The 21,771-nt window shown below is 48.6% G+C and overlaps 1 protein-coding gene across 2 annotated transcripts in view; it reads right to left on the minus strand.

The window, feature by feature from the left end:
• The window catches only part of NUP93 (nucleoporin 93), a 166,848-nt gene extending 153,211 nt beyond the window's left edge, over positions 1-13,637 (minus strand). Inside the window, exon 1 of one of the 2 annotated variants that reach the window (XM_075009042.1) lies at positions 13,589-13,637. The gene's annotated coding sequence lies outside the window, so the exon portion shown is untranslated. The remainder of the gene's footprint in view (positions 1-13,588) is intronic. The other variant, XM_075009041.1, reaches the window with a different exon arrangement.
• Between the last annotated feature and the right edge of the window lie 8,134 nt (positions 13,638-21,771).

Genomic DNA, 21,771 nt, shown 5'->3' on the forward strand with positions numbered 1-21,771 from the left:
GGCTAATGGTTAATGAGGCCCCCAGCTGTCTGCCTTAATTGGGTAACAGGAAAGCATTCACCCACCAGCCAGTATACTTGCCTTCCTTCAGAATTCTGTAGCCCCCAGGCAGCAGCCTGTCACACCATATAAAAGTCTAATTTTCCAAAAACTGCTACTAAGCTCTTGGTTTGATTTATCTTTTGTAGCTTTGAATTCCACAAATTAATTATGCATTGTGTAAAGGAATTTGTCTCCATCAGTTTTAAATGTGCTGTATTTCACTTTCATTCAATCCTCCCTTGCTCCCGAATTCTGAGAAAAGATAAATAAGTGCACCCAGCTTACCTTCATTATTTAATTTAGGACCCAACAACACGTCTGGGGATTTCAAATTAATCCTTTCAATGTGTATTGCCCAGCATTTACCAACACTGACTTTCATCTGCCATCTGACTTCAAACTGCCTCACAAACTTCTCTAGTCTTAGCTATCCTAATTAAGAGTGTCACCTGTCAATGCTGTAACCTCATCATTCATCCTCTTCCGCAATTCCTCAATAAATATATTAAATGGTACCTGATTTTAGCACAGGTCATTGGGACACTCCACCATTAACCTCTGCTGTATGGAAAACTGATTACATCAAGTATGTAATTTTGTTTCTGAAAATCCTTGGACAAAAATCAAACTAAATGCCCCCTCCCCTCTCTGATCTGGCAGCAGTTATTACAAAGAAAATTTAAAAACTACTCCAAGATACCTCTATTGAAAAATCAAACTATAGCAGCTCATATATGCTATACTCTTGGAGGAATTCTATGCCAAAAAACTAAAAAACATGCACACTTGGTCAAACGAACACACTTAATCATGCTCCAACATGAAACCCCAGGTGCTCAGGGTTCACAGAAGCAGCCCCACCTGACTTTGAAAGGTGCAGGCAGGAGTGCTGGGGAGGGATGGAAAATTCGGTAGGGAAAAAACAAAACTGTAAGGGGAATATTAATTATGTATGAATTCTGTACTGGACACTGGTGTTTCCCCTATCATGACGATTGAACAGACCAGATCCTCAAGATAATTTATAAAACTATGATGTATCCAAGAAAGGGACTTAAAGTTCTGTCCTCTTCTCCCCAGCTACGGGGCATAACAGTGTCATGCCATGCTGGGAACCCATCATTCCATATTAGCTGCTGTCTACACAGTAATTCTTATTGCATTAGAAGTTTGTATTTTAACACAAAAGTACTACGTTATAAATCATGTTATGAGTTCTTGCTTTGCCTGTATAGAGAAGACCAAGCAGTGTTACACCCTTGTTACACTCTGTGTTCCAGCCCTGTAAACACTGGAGTAATAACATGGAGAGGATTCTATTTAGTAAGAGTCAGCAAATCTAGTACCCCAAACGGCTGACTGTGCCTGAGCATACAGCTGGCCAAGAAGAATCAGCTCTTGAAAGGCCATATCCCAAGCAGCTGGAAAGAAAGCAATAGAAGCAGGAAGTGGAAGATACACGGAAAAAAAAATAAGGGAGATCAGAACAAATCAATCACCTAATTTATTTTAAATTTTAGATTACAGCCCTGCACCTGGGATGCTTTTCATGTAACATTTGTTCTCCTTCTGTCCCTTTTCTGCACTAGGTCAACAAAAGAAAAAGGGAAGTGAGTGGGAAATCACTGGTAGGAAACAATAGCATCTGCCAAGCCATATGGGCCCACTAACCACAATTTGGGCAGGTATGTCTCACATGGAGAGCCTGAAGCTGTAAGGTCAGCTACACTTACCACTATACATTGCTTTTGAGTGAAAAACACTAAAGTTTAGTGTATGTCTACACTATTAAATTAGATCAAAATTTTTAAGGTTGATTTTCTAACGCCCAATTTTGGAAAGTCAAAGGTGCATGTTCACACTGATACATAAAGTTGACAGAGTGCCATGTTTGCCTTCCTCCCGAACGATAGAAAAGTATTTGCTATGTACCAAGTGCAAGCTGGTATCTATTTTAGAAGAGAAAGTTAAAGGACTTGAGGCACAAATATCAACCCTCAGGTCCATCAGAGAGGGTGAAGACTTTCTGGATAGAAGGCAACATAATACTGCAGGAACAGCAGGCTACTCAAAACCAAGAGGAGAACTGGAAGCATGTTACATCCAGGAGGAGAAAACCAGTTCAGGTCTCTCCAATACCAGTGGAGTTAAGTAACCGCTTTCAGCCTCTCTCCATGGGTGATACGGCGGAGATAACTGGGGCTGATACAATCCCTGGGAGGTATCTGAAAGAGTCCCCATGGTTTAGAAGGCATGGGATGCGCAGTCCTAGAGATGGGAGTTCTATGACCACCACCCCTAAGAGAAAAAGATGAGTGGCGGTGGTCGGGGACTCCCTCCTAAGAGGGATGGAGTCATCCATTTGCCACCCAGACCTAGAATCCCGGCAAGTTTGCTGCTTGCCCGGAGCTAGAATTCAGGATATTAGAGTCACTGCCAAAAATTCTTAAACCTGTAGACTATTACCCCTTCCTACTTCTTCATGTAGGAACCAATGATACAGCCAAGAACACCTTTGACGAGATCACAGCAGATTACATAACCCTAGGAAGGAAGATCAAGGAATACGGAGCACAAGTGGTCTTCTCGTCTATCCTCCCTGTGGAAGAAAGGGGTCCGGGTAGGGATCGTCGAATCACAGAGGTAAATGCATGGTTGCGTAGGTGGTGTACCACGGAAGGATTTGGTTTCTTTGACCATGGGATTCTGTTTCGTGAACAGGGATTGCTGGGAAGAGATGGGATCCACCTCACTAAAAGAGGAAAGAGCATCTTTGCGGGCAGGCTTGCAAACCTAGTGAGGAGGACTTTAAACTAGGTTTGTCAGGGGAAGGTGACACAAGCCCCGAGGTAAGTGGGGAAGGAGGAGGGAACAATCAAGTGGGTTTACAGGGTGAAGAGGAGAAAGTGGGGCAATCAGCCCCTTCTCTAAGATGCTTGTACACTAATGCCAGAAGCCTAGGGAATAAACAGGAAAAATTAGAGGCCCTGGCACAGTCAAACAAGTATGAGATGGTTGGAATTAACGGAGACTTGGTGGGACGATTCGCATAACTGGAGCACGGTCATGGAAGGGTATAAATTGTTCAGGAAGGACAGACAGGGGAGAGAAGGAGGAGGAGCTGCGCTCTATGTGAGGGAGCAGTATGATTGCTCAGAGCTCCAGTATGAGGAAGAAGAAAATCCAGTTGAGTGTCTTTGGGTTAAGCTGAGAGGTGGAAGTAACAGAGGGGATGTTGTAGTTGGTGTCTGTTATAGGCCGCCAGATCAGGGAGATGAGATAGATAGATGAGGTTTTCTTCAGGCAGCTTAGTGAAGCTTCCAAATCACAGGCCCTGGTTCTCATGGGAGACTTTAATCATCTGGACATTGGCTGGGAGACCAATACATCAGCGCACAGACAATCCACGAAGTTTTTGGAGAATGTTGGGGATAACTTCTTGGTACAAGTGCTGCAGGAACTGACCAGGGGCCATGCACAACTTGACCTGCTGCTCACAAACAGGGAGGAACTAGTAGAACAAATAGAAGTGGGAGGGAACCTGGGCTGCAGCGACCATGAGATTGTAGATTTCAGGATCCGGACAAGAGTAAGAAAGGTGAGCAGTAACATACAGACCCTTGATTTCAGAAGAGCAGACTTTGACTCCCTGAGAGAACGGATGAGCAGGATCGCTTGGGAAACGAAGATGAAGGGGAAAAGAGTTGAAGACAACTGGCAGTATTTTAAAGAAGTCTTACTGAAGGCACAGGAACAAACAATCGTGCTGCATAGTAAGAAATGCAAATATGGTAGACAACCAGCTCAGCTTAAATTAAAAAAGGATGCGTACAAGAAATGGAAACGTGGACAGTTGACTAAGGAGGAGTATAAACATACATCTGGAGAATGCCGGGCAGTAATCAGAAAAGCGAAAGCACAATTGGAACTGCAGCTGGCAAGGGATGTGAAGAATAATAAGAAGGGTTTCTACAGGCAAGCGAACAATAAACAGGTTATCAGAGAAGGCATGGGGCCATAACGGGATGAGGGAGGTAACCTAGTGACAGATGATGCAGGAAAAGCTGAAGTACTCAATGCTTTTTTTGCCTCAGTCTTCACGGACAAAGTCAACTTCCACATGACGGTCCTAGACGATGCAGTATGGGTAGGTGGAGGGCAGCCATCTGGGAGGGAAGGAACAAGTTCTGAGCTCTCTAGAAAAACTAGATGTGCACAAGTCCATCTGGATTTAATGCACCCCAGGGTACTGAGGGAATTGGCAGAGGTCATTGCTGAATCTTTGGTCATTATCCTTGAAGACTCTTGGAGATCAGGGGAGATACCGGATGATTGGAAGAAGGCAAATGTAGTGCCCATCTTTAAAAAAGGAAAGAAGGACAATCCAGGGAACTATAGACCCGTCAGTCTTACCTCAATCCCTGGGAAAATAACGGAGGGAATCCTCAAAGAATCCATTTTGAAGCACTTGGAAGAGGGGAAAGTGATCAAAAGTAGCCAACATGGATTCACCAGGGGCAAGTCCTGCCTCACCAATCTGATTAGCTTCTGTGACGAGGTAACAAGCTCTGTGGACATGAGGAGGTCAGTGGATGTGATATACCTTGACTTCAGCAAGGCTTTTGATACAGTCTCTCACAACATTCTTGTCCATAAGTTAAGGAAATATGGACTGGATCCTTGGACTATAAGATGGATAGAAAGCTGGCTTGATGGTCAGGCCCCGCGGGTAGTGGTCAATGGCTCAATATCTGGATGGCGGTCTGTTTCAAGAGGAGTGCCACAAGGCTCGGTTCTGGGGCTGGTGTTATTCAACATCTTTATTAATGACCTGGATGAGGGACTGGGTTGCACCCTCAGCAAGTTTGCGGATGACACAAAACTAGGGGGAGAGGTAGATACGTTGGAGGGTAGAGAGAGAATCCAGAGGGACCTGGATAAATTGGAGGACTGGGCCAAAAGAAATCTGATGTGGTTCAATAAGGAGAAGTGTAGAGTCCTGCACCTGGGACGGAAGAATCCCAAGCATTGTTACAGGCTGGGGACCGACTGGCTCAGCAGCAGTACGATGGAAAGGGACCTAGGGGTTATGGCTGATGAAAGGCTGGATATGAGTAAACAGTGTGGCCTTGTAGCCAAGAAGGCTAATGGCATACTCAGGTGCATTAGGACGAGCATTTCGAGCAGATCTGGAGAAGTAGTTATTCCTCTTTATTCAGCACTGGTGAGGCCACCTCTGGAATATCGTGTCCACTTTTGGGCCCCCCAGTACAAAAAGGATGTGGGTTTGCTGGAGCAGGTTCAGCGAAGGGCAACAAAAGTTATTAAAGGTCTGGAGCACAAGACCTAGGAGGATAGGCTGAGGGATTTGGGTTTGCTTAGTTTACAGAAGAGAAGACTTAAAGGTGATTTAATAGTAGCCTTCAACTTCCTGAAGGGGAGCTCTAAAGAGGAGGGTGAGAAACTGTTCTCAGTGGTGTCAGATGGCAGAACAAGGAATAATGGTCTGAAGTTACAGAGGGAGAGGTGTAGGTTAGATACTAGGAAAAACTACTTCACCAGGCGGGTGGTGAAGCACCGGCATGCGTTGCCAAGAGAGGTGGTGGATTCTCCATCCCTTGAGGTTTTTAAGTCCCAGCTGGACAAGGTCCTGGCTGAGATGACCTAATGGGGGTTGATCCTGCTTGAAGCAGGGGGCTGGACTACATGACCTCCTGAGGTCCCTTCCAGCCCTGTGATTCTGAGTGTATTCCCATTAGCACTGCCGAGGTCGACTTCTCTCCTCCCCCTCCGTTTGGAAAGCAATGGCAAAAAGCATTTTCATGCCCTTTTTTCATACCCACACAAATGTTGTTGCAAGGCTAACATGGAAACTGTACAGCTTAAAACTGTTATTGCAAATATTATGAGCACTTCACACATTGTGCTGCAGTATGCACAGAGCCTAAGCAGCTGTGAAACTGATGAAGACTCCAAGGAAGACATGGACATATACGAATGTGAGACACTGGAGAGGAGGAATGGGGAGAATCTGGCTGCACTCAATGCATTGTAGACAGTGGAGCACCCACTCGGTGCCATGAAACAAGCTCAGACTGATGGAACCACAAGTGTGGGACAATCAGCAGTGGCTACAAAACTTCCACATGCATAAAGCCACTGTCTTGGAACTTTGTGAATTGCTTTCCCCTGCCCTGAAATGCTGCAAGAATAAAATAAGACCCGCCGACAGGTCAGAAGTCTGTGGCAATTACTCCGCGGAAGCTTGCAATGCCAGACAGTTACAATCAATTTGGAGTGGGCAAATCTTCAGTGAGGGCTGCTGTCATCCCGGTAGCCAATGCAACAAATACTCTTCTGCTGCGAAAGACAGGGACTTTGGGAAATGTGCAGGGCACAGCAGACAGTTTTGCTGCAATGGGGTTCCCTAACAGCAGTGGGTCAACAGATGGCACTCACATCCCTATCTTGGCACCAGATCACTTGGCCAGAGTACTTAAACCATAAGGAGCATTGCAGGCATTGGTGGATCATAAGGATTGTTTCACCAAGATCAATGTGGGATGGTCAGGAAAGGCGCATGACGCGTGCATCTTCAGGAACTTCAGTCTGTCTAGAAAGCTGCAGAATGGGAATTCCTTTCCAGACCAGAAAATCACCATTGGAGATATGGAGACGCCAGCAGTGATTCTGGGTGACCGACCTTGCCGCTTCTTCCCTTGGTTCATGAAGCCACACACAGGCAGCCTGGACCACAGTAAGGAGCAGTCCAGCTAGGGGGCTGAGCAAATGCACAATAGTAGTAAAACATGGTTTTAGCCATTTAAAACCAGGTTCAGGAACCTCCTGAGCTGGTTAGACCTCAAGAAGGCAACACTGCCATGGTGGTGGCAGACAGCTGGGTGCTTCATAATTTATGTGAGAACAAGGGGGAAAATTTCACACCAGGCTGAAGAGTAGAAGCATGTAACTATGAGCAGCTAGTCACCAGGACAACAAAGAGAGCATAGTGAGGGGCACAGCTAATCAGGGAGGATTTGAAAAACAGTGTTATGAATTACCAGACAGTTACATGCAGTCACATCTGTTCCCTTCAAGAGGTCCCCCCTGAAGAATATGCACTTGCCTGTAAAGACTGCAAGCCCCGCCCCACATGCCACACAAGCAATAAAGACACCTTTTTTTAGCATAATAATTTTTATTTATTGGACACTAAAGGAGTTCACGGCAGGGACTTCGGTGGTGGGTAAGCAAGGGCATTTTGCCATCACAGGGTGGGGGAGCATCAGCATTCTGCTCTCAGAAGCACCCCACGAGTGGAATGCACGTCTGCCCTTGACTTCTCCCCCTGCATTCTGGGGTGATGAGGGGGGACAACGTTAGGGAAGATGGTGAGGTGGGCATATGGTTCATCACGGCCTACAGTAAGGGGTCTATGCTCCCGTACCAGGGACCACAGAAGCCTGTTTGCTCCCTTATCAGCTGTAACATCTCCCTCTGGGTCTCCCAATTCATGCTCTCTGTGCTCACACACTCATGCCCCCAATGTGCTTTTCTTTCTGATCAGCTCATGTCTTCTCCAGAATAGCTCTCCTCCACGCATTTAATGGTATTCTTTCCATGCAGGTGGCTTCCATGCACTCTATGAACACATCTTCCCTCCTTTGTTTTCTCCTGCAGATCTGTGCTGGGTGAGGACAGGTGAGCAGTGCTCAAAGAGCCCACAGCACCAAAACATAAGGGAAGATCAGACATTAAGGAGATAAACTTACCTACAGCAAATGTAACACCACACAAAGGAATCTCATGAATGAACCTCTGTGAAAGACCATAGGCATGTATTCCCTTAAGGACAAATTTTGCCTTTTACGGTCCTCTGTGAAGCAGGTACTATACAGAGATCTTAAGGGACTTGCTTGACACAGTTTGCTTCCAGCCACTGTAAGGTACAGACTGGAGGCATGCTTTCCAGCCTGTGATTGCACAAGCAGTTCCTGCAGCTGTGCATGCCGCCAGGGGATAATTGGGGGTGCGGGGAAGAAACTAGGGGTTGTGGCAGTGGTAGTCATCATGGGTGCCTGGCTCTCTCAGTCACTGCATGATCTCCTACCACCACCACCCTCTTGGCTGGGATAGTGAAAATTTCCCTTACCCCAGCAGCCCGAGAAAGGAAGGGGGGTGGTCCAAGCAAGGCAGAGAAGTTTCTGCTATACTGTCATATATTAGCTTTATGCTCCTTCCTCTTGGTTACAAAAAAGAGATATTCGTCTCCTTAGAGTAACATCCACGCAGTGTGCAGAGGCAGTCAAAAAGGCAAATAGGATGTTAGGTATTATTAAAAAAGGGATAGAAAATAAGACAAGGAGTATCTTACTGCCCCTATATAAATCTATGATATGCCCACAGCTTGAATACTGTGTAGAGATGTGGTCTCCTCACCTAAAAAAAGATATCCTGGCACTAGAAAAGGTTCAGAAAAGGGCAACTAAAATGATTAGGGGCTTGGAACACATCCAGTATGAGGAGAGGCTAAAAAGATTGGGACTCTTCAGTTTCAAAAAGAGGAGACTGAGAGGGGACATGACAGATATATAAAATTATGACAGGTGTGGAGAGGGTGAATAAAGAGAAGTTATTTACTTGTGCCCATAATACTAGACCTAGAGGACACCAAATGAAATTAACGGGTAGCACATTTAAAACTAATAAAAGAAAGTTCTTCTTCACTCAGCGCATAGTTAACCTGTGGAACTCCTTGTCAGAGGAGACTGTGAAAGCTAGGAGTATAACAGAATTTAAGAAAGAGCTAGATAAATTCATGGAGGTTCAGTCCATAAAAGGCTATTAGCCAAGGATAGGAATGGTGTCCTCAGCCTTTGGTTGTCAGAGGCTGGAGATGGATGGCAGGAGACAAATCGCTTGATCATTGTCTTCGGTCCACCCCCTTTAGGGCACCTGGCACTGGCCACTGTTGGCAGACAGGCTACTGGGCTGGATGGACCTTTGGTCTGACCCAGTACAGCCATTCTTATGTTCTTAAACATTGATAAAAAACATACGCTAACTGAAAGTGGTCACAAGGATAGTTGTTATGCTGGATTGCTCTGTAGTGCCATGACACTAGATTACTGACCGGTGTTTTGGCATGGAAAGGTGTCTTGTCAAGGAGGTCCCCAGATACACTAAAAAGTTGCACCAGGGGTCCCAGGCTGTGTAGGTACAGCAGCCACCACAGATCACACTCAATTGCCTTAGCCCACTTGTAAGATGATAACAAGGAGAACTCACCAGACATGCCCTCCCCGCCATCAGGATCCAGCTGTGAAACATCCTGGGAGGAGGAGATGAGCTCCAGCATTACAAAAAGTTCCTAGCTGTCAACGAGATCAGCTGCTCAATTTACTTGCTGACTATTGTTGTCATTGCCCACTTCTTCATCCATCATCTCCTCCTTGCTGTTGCCAGAGGATTCCTGAGGCATCTTTTCGTCGGTAACCATAGACTGTTTAGGGACAGTGATTGTGTCACTCCCTAGAATCCCATGCAGCTGCTCATCAAAGCAGCAAGTTTTTGGCAAAGAAACAGAACATCTGTTTGCTTCCTTTGTTTTATGGAATGTCTGCCTGAACTCCTTAATTTTCACACAGCACTGCTGGGCATCCCGGGTGTATCATTTTTAACTCCATGCCCTGTGAGATCTTCATATATATGTTTGCATTTCTTTTGCTGTTTCAGAGTTTTCCCAGCACAGATTTGTCCTCCGACATAACAATGAGGTTGTGGATCTCCTGCACGCTCCATGCTGGAGCTCATCTGTGGCCTTGGGAATTCATGGTCAGATGTGCACCTGAGGTCTGCTTCCTGCTTAGCTTGCCCCGCTGCCCAAGCAGGAAATGAAATTCAAATTTTCCTGGGCTGCTTCCTGCACACCTGGAGAGCTGATCGTGATGGCCAGAATGGTCATAATGGGGCACTGTGGGATACCTCCAGGAGGTCAAGAAAGTCAAATTTCACAACGCTCCATCGGTACTACTGTAAGGTTGACTATTCAAGGTCAAATTTGGTGTTACTCCTCATGAAAAGTAGGAATACAGAAGTTGACTTTAGACAACGGAACGGCTCCTACAGTGTGGACTGATTTCTTAGCAATCTGACCAAAGCCACCTAATTTTGGCCTAATCGCCAACTGTGGACCAAGCCTCAGATATTACTTGAATGTAGGTTTTTATTGCCCTGCATGCATTTATCCGACACCGTGGAAAATCTTATTTCTGCTGTTCCAAATCTGTTTCTAACAAAGCACATTCAATTTAAAAATGCTACCAGGCAACTATCATGTCACGTGACCTGAATAATGTACTCCCAGCAACTCTCACAAGCTAAAGCATTGTAGAATGGGACAGTAACTGGATGGGAGATCACCAAAGGACAATAAAATGATCATCAGGGTATGTACACTCTTGCCCCCAAATCAATAAAAGACTACAGTAAACCCCCAAAATGCGTGATTTTTCGTTGCATTTAACTTGCTTTAATGCAGGTTAAGTGCAACTTGAAGCCACTCGGCAGCTGTCTGCCCTCCCGGCTCCCCAAGCTGGGGGAAGCCAGGGAGAAGCCACGCTTGGCTCCCTGGTACCAGCATTGGCCAGTTTTCTGTCTCCTGTGAGTGCTGGGGAGCTGGAGCCTGGCTGGCTGCTGCACTGGTCAGTTTCCTGGCTCCTAAGTTAGGTGAACATTCAGCTTATGCGAAGGCTGTCAAGAACTCAACCTCTCTATAAGTCGGGGGTCTACTGCAAAGGAGTCTCATGTGGCGTTACAAGGGGCTGTACTGCTGACAATAGTGTTTTAGATTTGGGTTTAAACAGAGATCTCAGCCACTTATGATAAAGATCTCGTAGCATTTTTCCCAAGATTCTAATTCAGGCTACTCGAGTCATAGAATTCATGGCTGGAAGGGAACACCAGGTCATTTAGGTCAATGGTTTTCAACCAGGTATCTAGGGCCCCCCAGGGAGCCACCAGCAAGTTTCAGTGAGTTGTCCAGCAAAGACAGCATTAGACCCACTGGATGCCAGGACAGAAAACCAAAGCCACACCACAGGGGGCTGAAGCCTGAGGGCATGAGCCATGCCACTACTTGGTGCTGAAGCCAAAGCCTGAGCAAACTTAGCTTCATCGTGGTTCCCAGCAGTTGCTGCGCTTGCTACCCTTTAATGTCAGCCCTGTCTTTTATATGCTGAAAACCAGTTGTCGTGGCCCAAGTGGGCCATGGAGTTTTTTATGGCATGTTGTGAGGAGGGCTCAAGAAAACTAAAGTGTGAGGACCCCTGATCTACATGGACATCCTGGCCATCACAGACCACTACAAATCACTTGCTTACTGAATTTGACCACCAAAATTACATCACAGTATTACAGCCCACAGGTGACTAAACTGTTATGTGTCTCAGGCAGAGAATAACAAGGATCCAAATGCACCAACATCTTGAGGCTGCCACAAGAGCAGGGAATACGACAAATGACCCACCTCATGCCCTCACACTGCAAAAGCAAAAACCCACCCAAGTCACTGACAATTTGAGCTGAAGGAAAATTCTCCCCCCGCTGCCCAATGACACTGTCTGATGATGATGATGACGACAACGCCCCCCCAACACACACACAGTTATCAGTATGACCCTGAGCATATGAGCAAGAACCAGCCAATCAAGCACCTAAGGGACAGACTACTCAGTGCCACCTCAGACTCTATTTACTTAAATTCCCAAATGGAGTTTCAATTAGATCCCACATATTTTCTTGAAAGCCATGTCTTAAATAGTTCTATTGTGTTACTCTACAGCACAGATGGGGCACCTGTGGCTTCCCTTGCTCCAACCCCCCAAGGCTTGGGGCTCCCCTGCCTTGCTGGCATTGACACTCCAGCCATGCATGAGATGCCTCAGCGGGAGCTCCGCTGTGGCAGAGAGGTGGAGATCCAAGCCCTGTGGATCAGATCAAGGCAAGACACTAGCCACATCCTGTTGGAAGGCTCTGTCTGGCGCGGGGGCAGGCAGAAGCTTTGTGGGTGGCAGGGAAGAGCTCCCTAAAGGCATCGCCCTTCCATCCTTCCCTTTGACCATGAATTGTGGCCAGTGAGAATGATGCCTGCATGGGGCACCTCCATGCAGTGCACAGAGCGACATAGATCCACCTGAGCCATCCCCAGGTGCTGCAATAGGGCACCCCAATTCCTTGCCCCTTCCTGCCTAGACCCTACAGCCCCAGCCCACTTATATACATTCCCCCCCACCAGAACCTACACCCACCCTCCTATCCAAACTGCACACCCCCAACTCAGTCCTGCACACTCCCTCCTGCCCCGACCCTGCATCTCCAACCCCAGCCTGTTCCTCAGCAGCCCCCTCACACACTGAACCCCTTGTTTTTGACCCCACCCCAACACCTATCCCCAGGTCCCCAGAAATTGATCTAGGCCTGGGGGTAAACCCTGAACATCACTACTTCTTCTGCCCCCCACTGTGGGTCTGGAGCTTGAAGAAAGTGAGGTGCTTCTCAGTTGGAGGCCAGGTCATTGAGGTGTTTGGAGGAGAAGGATTTGCTTCTCATTAATGTGTTGTCCCCAACCCTAAAAAGCTCCCCCAGTATTAAATCAATGCCACCAGGAACCAACCCACAAGGGCTAAGGTCATTAGCTGATGGAGGAACCCCTATGTACTATTTAGGGTTACCATTTTAAAAAGAGGACGTCCCCTGGCAGGGAGTGTATCTGTATGAGCACCTACAAACACATGTTGCATGAATGTATTACAGTACATACAGCACACTAGATAGTACACAGAGCACAGCTGTACCAAGTGCACTGGTGGATGCTGACAGACACTCCCTTTCAGGGCAAAAAAGCCGTCCAGCAGCACTTTAAAGACTAAGAAAATAATTATTAGGTGGTGAGCTTTCGTGGGACAGACCTTTAAAGTGCTGCTGGACGGCCTTTTTGTTTTGATAGAATACAGACTAACACGGCTCCCTCTCTGCTACTGTCCTTCCCGGGGTGTCCTCTTTTCTGAAAGGTCAAACATGGCAGCCCTAGTATTGTGCACAAGCGTGTAAAGCACCTGGCGTGGGCTCTCCGGGGGGGGGGGGGTTGGGGGCTCTCCCCCCCAACTCCCCCGCAATCTGGGGCGCCCCTCCCTGAGGCACCTTTGAGACACCTTCGCCATGAGGAAGGCAGCAGGAAGCCCCTCCCCGAGCGGAGAACAGAGCACCCCGCAAGCGCAGACTGGCGGGGCCGCGGCAGACCCGCCAGCGCTGACACCGCAGTTACCCGCTTCTTCGCCCCGGGCCACCGGTGGGGAAACTGAGGCACCGGGGGTTAAGGAAGGTGCCCAAGGCCGGCGGGGCTCAGAGAGGCTCCAGCCGCCGGCCCAGGCTCCGGGCGCTCCCCTTGGCCGACGGCACCCGCTGTGCCGGCCTCCAGTAGTTGGGGCCGCCCCGCCGGCGCGAGGTGGATGAGGGGAGCACGAGGCCACCCCGCGCTCGCACCTACCTGCAGCCGCCACCGCCGCCTTCCGCCGCGCGAGCCGCTGCCTCCGCGCCGCGCGCGCTGATTGGAGGAGGCGCCGATCCCCCAGCAGCCCCCGCGCCGGGGACGTCCGCTGAACTTTATTGACAAGCTTCGAGAGGGACACGGGAAGTGGGCGGGCGCCAGTGGTCTCCGGTGACGTGGGCACTGAGCCAGGCGGGGGACCCCCGGTGGGGGGGGGGCACCGCCAAGAGTCCCCCGGCTGGTGGGTGAGCCGTGCCGTATGGGACCCCGGAGACACGAGGACTGGAGAGGCCACCGGGGGGGCAGAGCCCATTGGGAAGCTGGCGGGGGGCTGACCGAGCCACCTCTCAACAGCGGCGAGCGGGGCCGGTGCTTCGGCCTCGTCTGCTTTCCAGCGGCAGCACTGAGCACCAGATCCCTGCTGGGGCTGGCAGCTGAGTGGCGCCGCCTCGCCCCCCCCCCGGTGCCAGGAGCTGTACAAACACCCAGCCGAGAGCAGCCGGGCTTGCCCTCAGCGAGCTCTCTTCGCTGCACCAGAGCAGGCAGAGAAAGCAGGCGGCAGGGCCCAGCAGCTTGTGCCCACGAGCGGGCAAAGTCAACTAAAGGGAAAACAAAGGCACGTGGTCACTGGCCAGGCAGAGGCCTGGTGGCTTTTCCTGCAGGCGCTTGGCAGGCAATGAGCATGAGCTTACTCCCCCACCCATCTTACAGCTGTGTGCTGCACTGAGGGCGGCAGAGTGACTCCTGATTTATGCCCCCCCTGTCCTGTGCTGCTGTAGCACTTCAAGAGTCACCTGTGCTATCAGAAGGGATTTTCCTACTGAGTAGGTAACGTACCTTTGTATCAGCATTAATCACCCCCCTAGTTATGGGGGAGAGAGGCTGCATTAAGGTGCAATTTGCACTTCCTTACACCAGCAGAAGGATTTGGTCCATACTTTCTTATTCTTCAGTCTGGTGCAGAGGCCAGGATTCCTACAAATGCCCCATTTATACACTTTCCAGTTCTATGACCACAATCTGCTGCAGAGAGATGTAAATTACTTACACAGATGTTCAAAGGCTAGTGACCTGTGATGCTATCACCACCCTGTTGCTCAAGGTTACTCCTGGGGAGCTGAGTAGCTTTGCTTTACAGGTAGGACCCAGGTAGCTCTGCTAGTTAAGGCTTCCGAAGAGACCCACTGACTCAGACTCCTGCCCCAGCCCCAGCCACTTCCTAGCCACTGCTGCCCATTTTGAGGGCTGTACAGGTTCCTTTGGATAACCCCCAAGGACTGAAATCCATTTCTGGCCCCACAGCCTAGCCAGTTTGCCATTTCAAGGAAGGGCTTTTGCCAACATAACCCCATCCAGAATGTACCCTAGATAGTGAACATCTTTTCAACAGGGCAGCATTCACCACTGTAATGCCTCCTGATGGTTCCTCAGCAGTTAGTTCTTCAACCTCTGGAACACCCTTTTCTAGACAGCGTTTTGCCCACGGCTACCTCCTTGTTCTCCACCACACATGTCAACACCCACATCCTTCCCAGACCAGAGTGTCCTTGTCTTAAAGTACAGCCCCATCACAGTGCCCCACACTCTCTGGGGCCTTCCCTTCCAGCATACTCCAGAGCCCTATACCCACCATGCCTCTGATCTACTGCCAGTCATCATCTAGACCCTCACCCCAGGGGTAAACTGCAGTCTGATATGGCCATTCATCAGTGACAAAGGGTTGGATCTGCTGCCTCCCTACCACGCTCAGGCCTCGTCTAAGGCCCTGCAGCCTAGAAGCTTGCCTGGGCAGAGCTCCCCAAACACTGCTCTATTAGACAGCTTCTTAAGGAACCCCCTATTTATAAAGTCCCCTCCCCACCATTAGCTTCAGCCCTAATTGGCAGCTAACTGCCACAGCTGCTGGCTCTTTTCACCTCAGTCCTCTCCCAGGGCTCAGTTTAAGCCTTTTCCTGCCAGACTGAGGCAATCATCCTACTACAATCTTCCATTAGGGCTATGTCTACACTAGCACACTACGTCAAAGTAGCCTATTTCGACGTAAGAACATTGAAATAGGCTACTTCGACGCATATCATCTACACGTCCCCCAGGGCTGGTGCCATTGACGTTCAACATCGAAGTAGCGATGGAGAACGTCGAAAGGAGATGCCCCGGAAGGAAATGCGGAGCATCCACACACACAAGTGCTCCCCGTCGAAATAAGGGGCCAGCAAAGCCCCAAGCCACTCCCTTAAAGGGCCCCTTCCAGACACACTTGGCCTGCACAGCACAAGATCCACAGAGCAGACAACTGGTTGCAGACCCTGTGCACGCAGCATGAACCCCAAGCTGCAGCAGCAGCAGCAGCAGCCAGAAGCCCTGGGCTAAGGGCTGCTGCACGCGGTGACCATAGAGCTACATAGGGGCTGAACAAAGCGTCTCTCAACCCCTCAGCTGATGGCCACCATGGAGGACCCCGCTATTTCGAAGTAGCGGGACGCGTATCGTCTACACATGCCCTACTTCGACGTTGAACATTGAAGTAGGGTGCTATTCCCATCTTCAGATGGGAATAGTGATTTCAATGTCTCGCCACCTAACATCGATTTCAACGTCGAAATAGCACATGGTGCGTGTAGACGCGACGTGTGCTATTTCAACATCGTGCCGGCTACTTCGAAGTAGCTGGCTAGTGTGGTGTAGCTGGATTATGACATCCAGGCATAATACTTGTCTTACTTAACAATGTGAATGTGACTGATGCTCTCTTGTGCCGTGTGGAATCAAGAACTCAAATTGCCACACAAGGAAGTAAGAGAAAGTGACTGCTTCCCCCTTCCTCCCTCCTGATATACACTATACTCCTTGCTAGCTGTGAGGAAGTGGGGAGTGTGAGGGTTTTATCTTATGATTGGATGGCATGCTTTTTCTGATGCCCTGCAGTTCCCTGAAGTTTCCCTAAGTTTCACTAGGCAGCATTAGTGAATAGGGGTAATAAGCAGGTCTTTGCCCATGAAGGCTTATGCTCCAAAATATCTGTTAGTCTATAAGGTACCACAGGGCCTCTTGAATAGTAACAAAGAGGAAGCCATGCTCGTCTATACACTATCAAAACAAAAAGCAGTCAAGTAGCACTTTAAAGACTAGCAAAATGGTTTATTAGGTGAGCTTTCGTGGGACAGACCCACTTCTTCAGACCATAGCCAGACCAGAACAGACTCAATATTTAAGGCACAGAGAACCAAAAACAGTAAGCAAGCAGGACAAATCAGAGAAAGTGATTTGCTCACCTTGATTATCTTTTTCTGATTTGTCCTCCTTGCTTACTGTTTTTGGTTCTCTGTGCCTTAAATATTGAGTCTGTTCTGGTCTGGCTATGGTCTGAAGAAGTGGGTCCGTCCCACTAAAGCTCACCTAATAAACCATTTTGCTAGTCTTTAAAGTGCTACTTGACTGCTTTTTGTTTTCACAGGGCTTCTTGTTGTTTTTGAAGATACAGACTAACTGGGCCACCTCTCTGATAGTGGTAATATGAGCTCACAGGTGACACCTTTGTTCCCTGGGAAACAAGACAAAGGGGATAGGTGGGGCTCAGCAGTTTGAATTGGAACTGGGAGTTGGAAGGCAGTTAGCCTGAGGTGTGGGAGAGAGACAAAGTGGGGCCACGGCTCCAGCTAGGGGGCCCCCCTCACAGCCTCCTCTTCCCAAAATGGATTGGACTGACTCTGGTTGTTGTACTGACACCTCTGTACTACACTGTGTCCTGTTGACTAATACACCTTGGCTACATCTACACGTGCACGCTACATCGAAATAGCTTATTTCGATGTAGCGACATCGAAATAGTCTATTTCGATGAATAGCGTCTACACGTCCTCCAGGGCTGGCAACATCGACGTTCAGCGTCGACGTTGGGCAGCACCACATCGAAATAGGCGCTGCGAGGGAACGTCTACACGCCAAAGTAGCACACATCGAAATAAGGGTGCCAGGCACAGCTGCAGACAGGGTCACAGGGTGGACTCAACAGCAAGCTGCTCCCTTAAAGGGCCCCTCCCAGACACACTTGCACTAAACAGCACAAGATACACAGAGCTGACAACTAGTTGCAGACCCTGTGCATGCAGCATGGATCCCCAGCTGCAGCAGCAGCAGCCAGAAGCCCTGGGCCACGGGCTGCTGCACACGGTGACCATAGAGCCCCGCAGGGGCTGGAGAGAGAGTGTCTCTCAACCCCTCAGCTGATGGCCGCCATGGAGGACCCCGCTATTTTGATGTTGTGGGATGCGGATCGTCTACACGTTCCCTACTTCAACGTTGAACATCGAAGTAGGGCGCTATTCCCATCCCCTCATGGGGTTAGCGACTTCGACGTCTCACCGCCTAACGTCGAAATTAACTTCGAAATAGCGCCCAACATGTGTAGATGTGACGGGCGCTATTTCAAAGTTGGCGCCGCTACTTCGAAGTAGCGTGCATGTGTAGACGCGGCCCTTCTGTTCTACCTGCTGAGTGAGAGTCACTCCTGCCTGCATCTGGGGTGCCGGGCCTGGGGACCCTCTCCCCCATGACACTAACACAAACAAATCCTCCTCAGGAGCAGATTCTCTCAATCATATTTTACTGCCATTTGCTGCTGCCAGAGGGCAAATGGGTAAAGCTGCTGCCCATTTGAAGGCTTTGAAGTGCTTTGTTGAAAGATCAGCAACAGTATTTAAAAGACAGCCAGAGAACAGCTCTCCCCCCTGCTTAGCAGTTTCTTACCTTGCCATCTGGATTTGTTTCATGCTGTCTGCCTCACTGGTGACATGGAGCTGCGTGATCGTCTGGTGTCTGACATTCATAATGCCAGCATCAGACGCCAGCCGTCAAGGACACTGGATCTAGCATCCTAGTTCAAAATGCCAGCTGCTTAGCATAGAGGTAATAGAGGATGGATTTTTTTTCTCACCATTTTCTTCCTTTTCCCTCCAGTCCTTTAAAGATTCCACAGTGGATAATGGTGATTTGCAAAATCACAGGCAACACAAGGAATTTACAGGGATGCCCTTGCCCTTGGCTTGGGCAGATGATTGTTCTTCCAACCAATCTGATTAGGAAGGAAGGCTGCTAGGCTGGGGTTTGGTTAACATCTCCCATTTTTTGCAAGATTCAACCAAGACCCCAGGTCCTTAGTACAGGCTACATTGGCACAAATTTGCAAGGTGAGGGGGTAGGTGCAGAAGGTCTCCTTCCTTGCTGTGACAAAGTGGGGTGTGTGCGGATTTTATTCCTCTGATTAGCTTGACTGTGTTTCCTAGTGTCCTGTAGTAACCTGAAGTGGGTGCCTCAGTTTCCCTAGGCACAGTATCAGTGCACAGCAGTGATGGGCGTTTTCGTGTGATGCCTCCTGACTCGTACACAATGGCCCGCCATGGCCTTCGCAACCAGATGACACCTTTCTTCCCCTGGAAACAGGCCAAAGGAGGGAGGAGGGAGGAGGGGCCTGGATGGTTTGAACTGGAACTGGGCTGTTGAGTGGAGCAGCCTTGTGTGGCTGGAGAGGGAGGAAGGAGGATTAGGGCCCTGGCTCGGAGATCCCCTCTGCCCCCTCTCCCCAAAATGGATTATACTGACTGCTTCTAGTTTCTGGGCTGACAAGTCCATTCTAGACTGTGTCCCTGATGACTAATAACCCTTAGGCTCTCCCTGCTGAATGAGAGTCACGCCTAACTGCAGAAGGGGTGCAGGGCCTGGGAACCCCCACGCTCTCCGACACTTGCATCCCACCATAAGGGCTGGTCAGTTATTGAACTCCCTGGGTTTGATCCAACAAGGTACTGAGTCCTCTCAGCTCCTATTGGAGTTGAAGGCAATTTAGTACCTTTTGAAGGTAACGCTATGTACCTGGCAGGATTGGAGCAGTGACAGAGATGGCCTAAAGCTAGGGTACAGCATGTAGCCCTACAGGCTCTGTGCCTTCTAGATGCAAAGTCAGTAACCAGGCCTTGAGACCTAGGAATTTCCCTAAAGATGTTACCTGCTTCCAAAAGCCCTCAGCTCTATATGATCCCATCCCTCCAGCAGGCAATGCAGTATTGTGGTTACAGTTAACAAATAGTTGTGACTTATATAATTGTATGATAATGAGAGAAAGAAAGCATGTAGTGATCACTCTCTTTGGCTATGTCTACACTTGCTCCCTACTTTGAAGGGAGCATGGTAAGTAGGTGTTGGGAGATTATTAATGAAGTGCTGCGTTGCTTATGCAGCACTTCGTTAAACTAATTCTCCCCTGCAGCAACTCCAAAGTGTTAAACTTTGAAGTGCCTGCTCGTTTGTAGCCACGGCTAACCTGCCAGTACGTCGAAGTGCCTGGGCAACTCCTCATAATTTTCAGGAGTAAAGGCACTTCAAAGTTAACCAGTCACTTGGAAGTACCAGCAGGTGAGCCATGGCTAGACGGATCCCCCCTTCCTCCTAAAATTAGAGCTGTTAACTGGTTAACGAGCCTTTGCAGGTAATGCCACTATTGTTTAACTAGTTAACCGTTTTAACATCTCTCCCTAGAATGTTATAAATTAGGACCAAACACCAATTTGTAAAAGTGATCATGAAAATGAGAGAGTTCGTGATTCAATCTAAGGAGTGGTAGGAGAGAGAACAGCAAAATAACGACAATGGATTTCAAGAAGGCGAAGGCAGACTCAAGGTAGGTCGACACAAAACTCAAGGTAGGTCTACACAGAAAAGTTATTTCCAAATAACCACCGTTATTTTGAAATAACTATCCTAGCATCTACACAATAGAACTGCTATTTCAAAATAACGGTTTGGCTTATTTCAAAATGGGTAAATCTCATTCTACGAGGAACAGCACCTATTTCAAAATAGCTATTTCGAAGTAGGTACTGTTATGAAAGGGACTAGAGCTTATTTCAAAATAAGCCACTGTGTATCCATTTGCTCTATTTCAAAGTAGGCTGTATGTGTGTAGACCTTGTGGCTGTATTTACATGTTATTTATTTCAAAATTAGCAGTTTAGGAATAGCTCTTAGGTATAGCTTTTCTTGGTTTTAGGAAGAAGGGGCTTTCAAAGTCAGGGTCCTTTCAAAAGGACCCCATCTACATGGGTGGCATGTTTCTGAAAGCAGCATTTTCGAATTGTGCATGGCCGCCATCATGCTAATGAGGCACTGCATATTCATGTCAGTGCCTCATTAGTATCTTCCGAACTGCCTCATTAACATGCTCCTTTTGAAAGGAGGGGGCAAGCGTAGACACAGTCACCCTGATTTTCAGGGATAGCTTATTTCAAAATAGCATGTCTGTACACAAAATGCATGTCAAAACAGTGCTCAGCTGTTTCAAAATAGAGGCTCTGCACTGATAGGGCACCCTGGCTAGGGCAGGAGGTCCCCTATTTCCAAATAGCCCTTATTCCCTGTCTATACAGCTCCTATTCTGAAATATCTATTTCACAATAGGCACTATTCCTTGTAGAATGAGGTTTACAGAACTCAAAATAAACAGTTTTTGCTGTGTAGATGCTCGCAAAATTATTTCAGAATAGCAGCTGTTATTCCGAAATAACTTTCTTGTGCAGACACATCCCTCCTCACCACTTGCCTAGTGCTGGGCCCACAAGACACATTGGCTATGTCTACATGTGCAGCCAACATCGAAATAGTCTATTTCGATGAATAGCGTCTACACGTCCTCCAGGGCCGGCAACGTCGATGTTCAACTTCGACGTTGCTCAGCCCAACATCGAAATAGGCGCAGCGAGGGAACGTCTACACGTCAAAGTAGCACACATCGAAATAGGGATGCCAGGCACAGCTGCAGACAGGGTCACAGGGCGGACTCAACAGCCAGCCGCTCCCTTAAAGGGCCCCTCCCAGACACAGTTGCACTAAACAACACAAGATACACAGAGCTGACAACTGGTTGCAGACCCTGTGCCTGCAGCATAGATCCCCAGCTGCCGCAGAAGCAGCCAGAAGCCCTGGGCTAAGGGCTGCTGCCCACGGTGACCATAGAGCCCCGCAGGGGCTGGAGAGAGAGCATCTCTCAACCCCCCAGCTGATGGCCGCCATGGAGGACCCAGCAATTTCGACGTTGCGGGACGCGGATCGTCTACACGGTCCCTACTTCGACGTTCAACGTCGAAGTAGGGCGCTATTCCTATCTCCTCATGAGGTTAGCGACTTCGACGTCT

The sequence above is a fragment of the Carettochelys insculpta genome, chromosome 14 (genome assembly GCF_033958435.1).
Source record: "Carettochelys insculpta isolate YL-2023 chromosome 14, ASM3395843v1, whole genome shotgun sequence".
Lineage (NCBI taxonomy): Eukaryota > Metazoa > Chordata > Testudines > Carettochelyidae > Carettochelys > Carettochelys insculpta.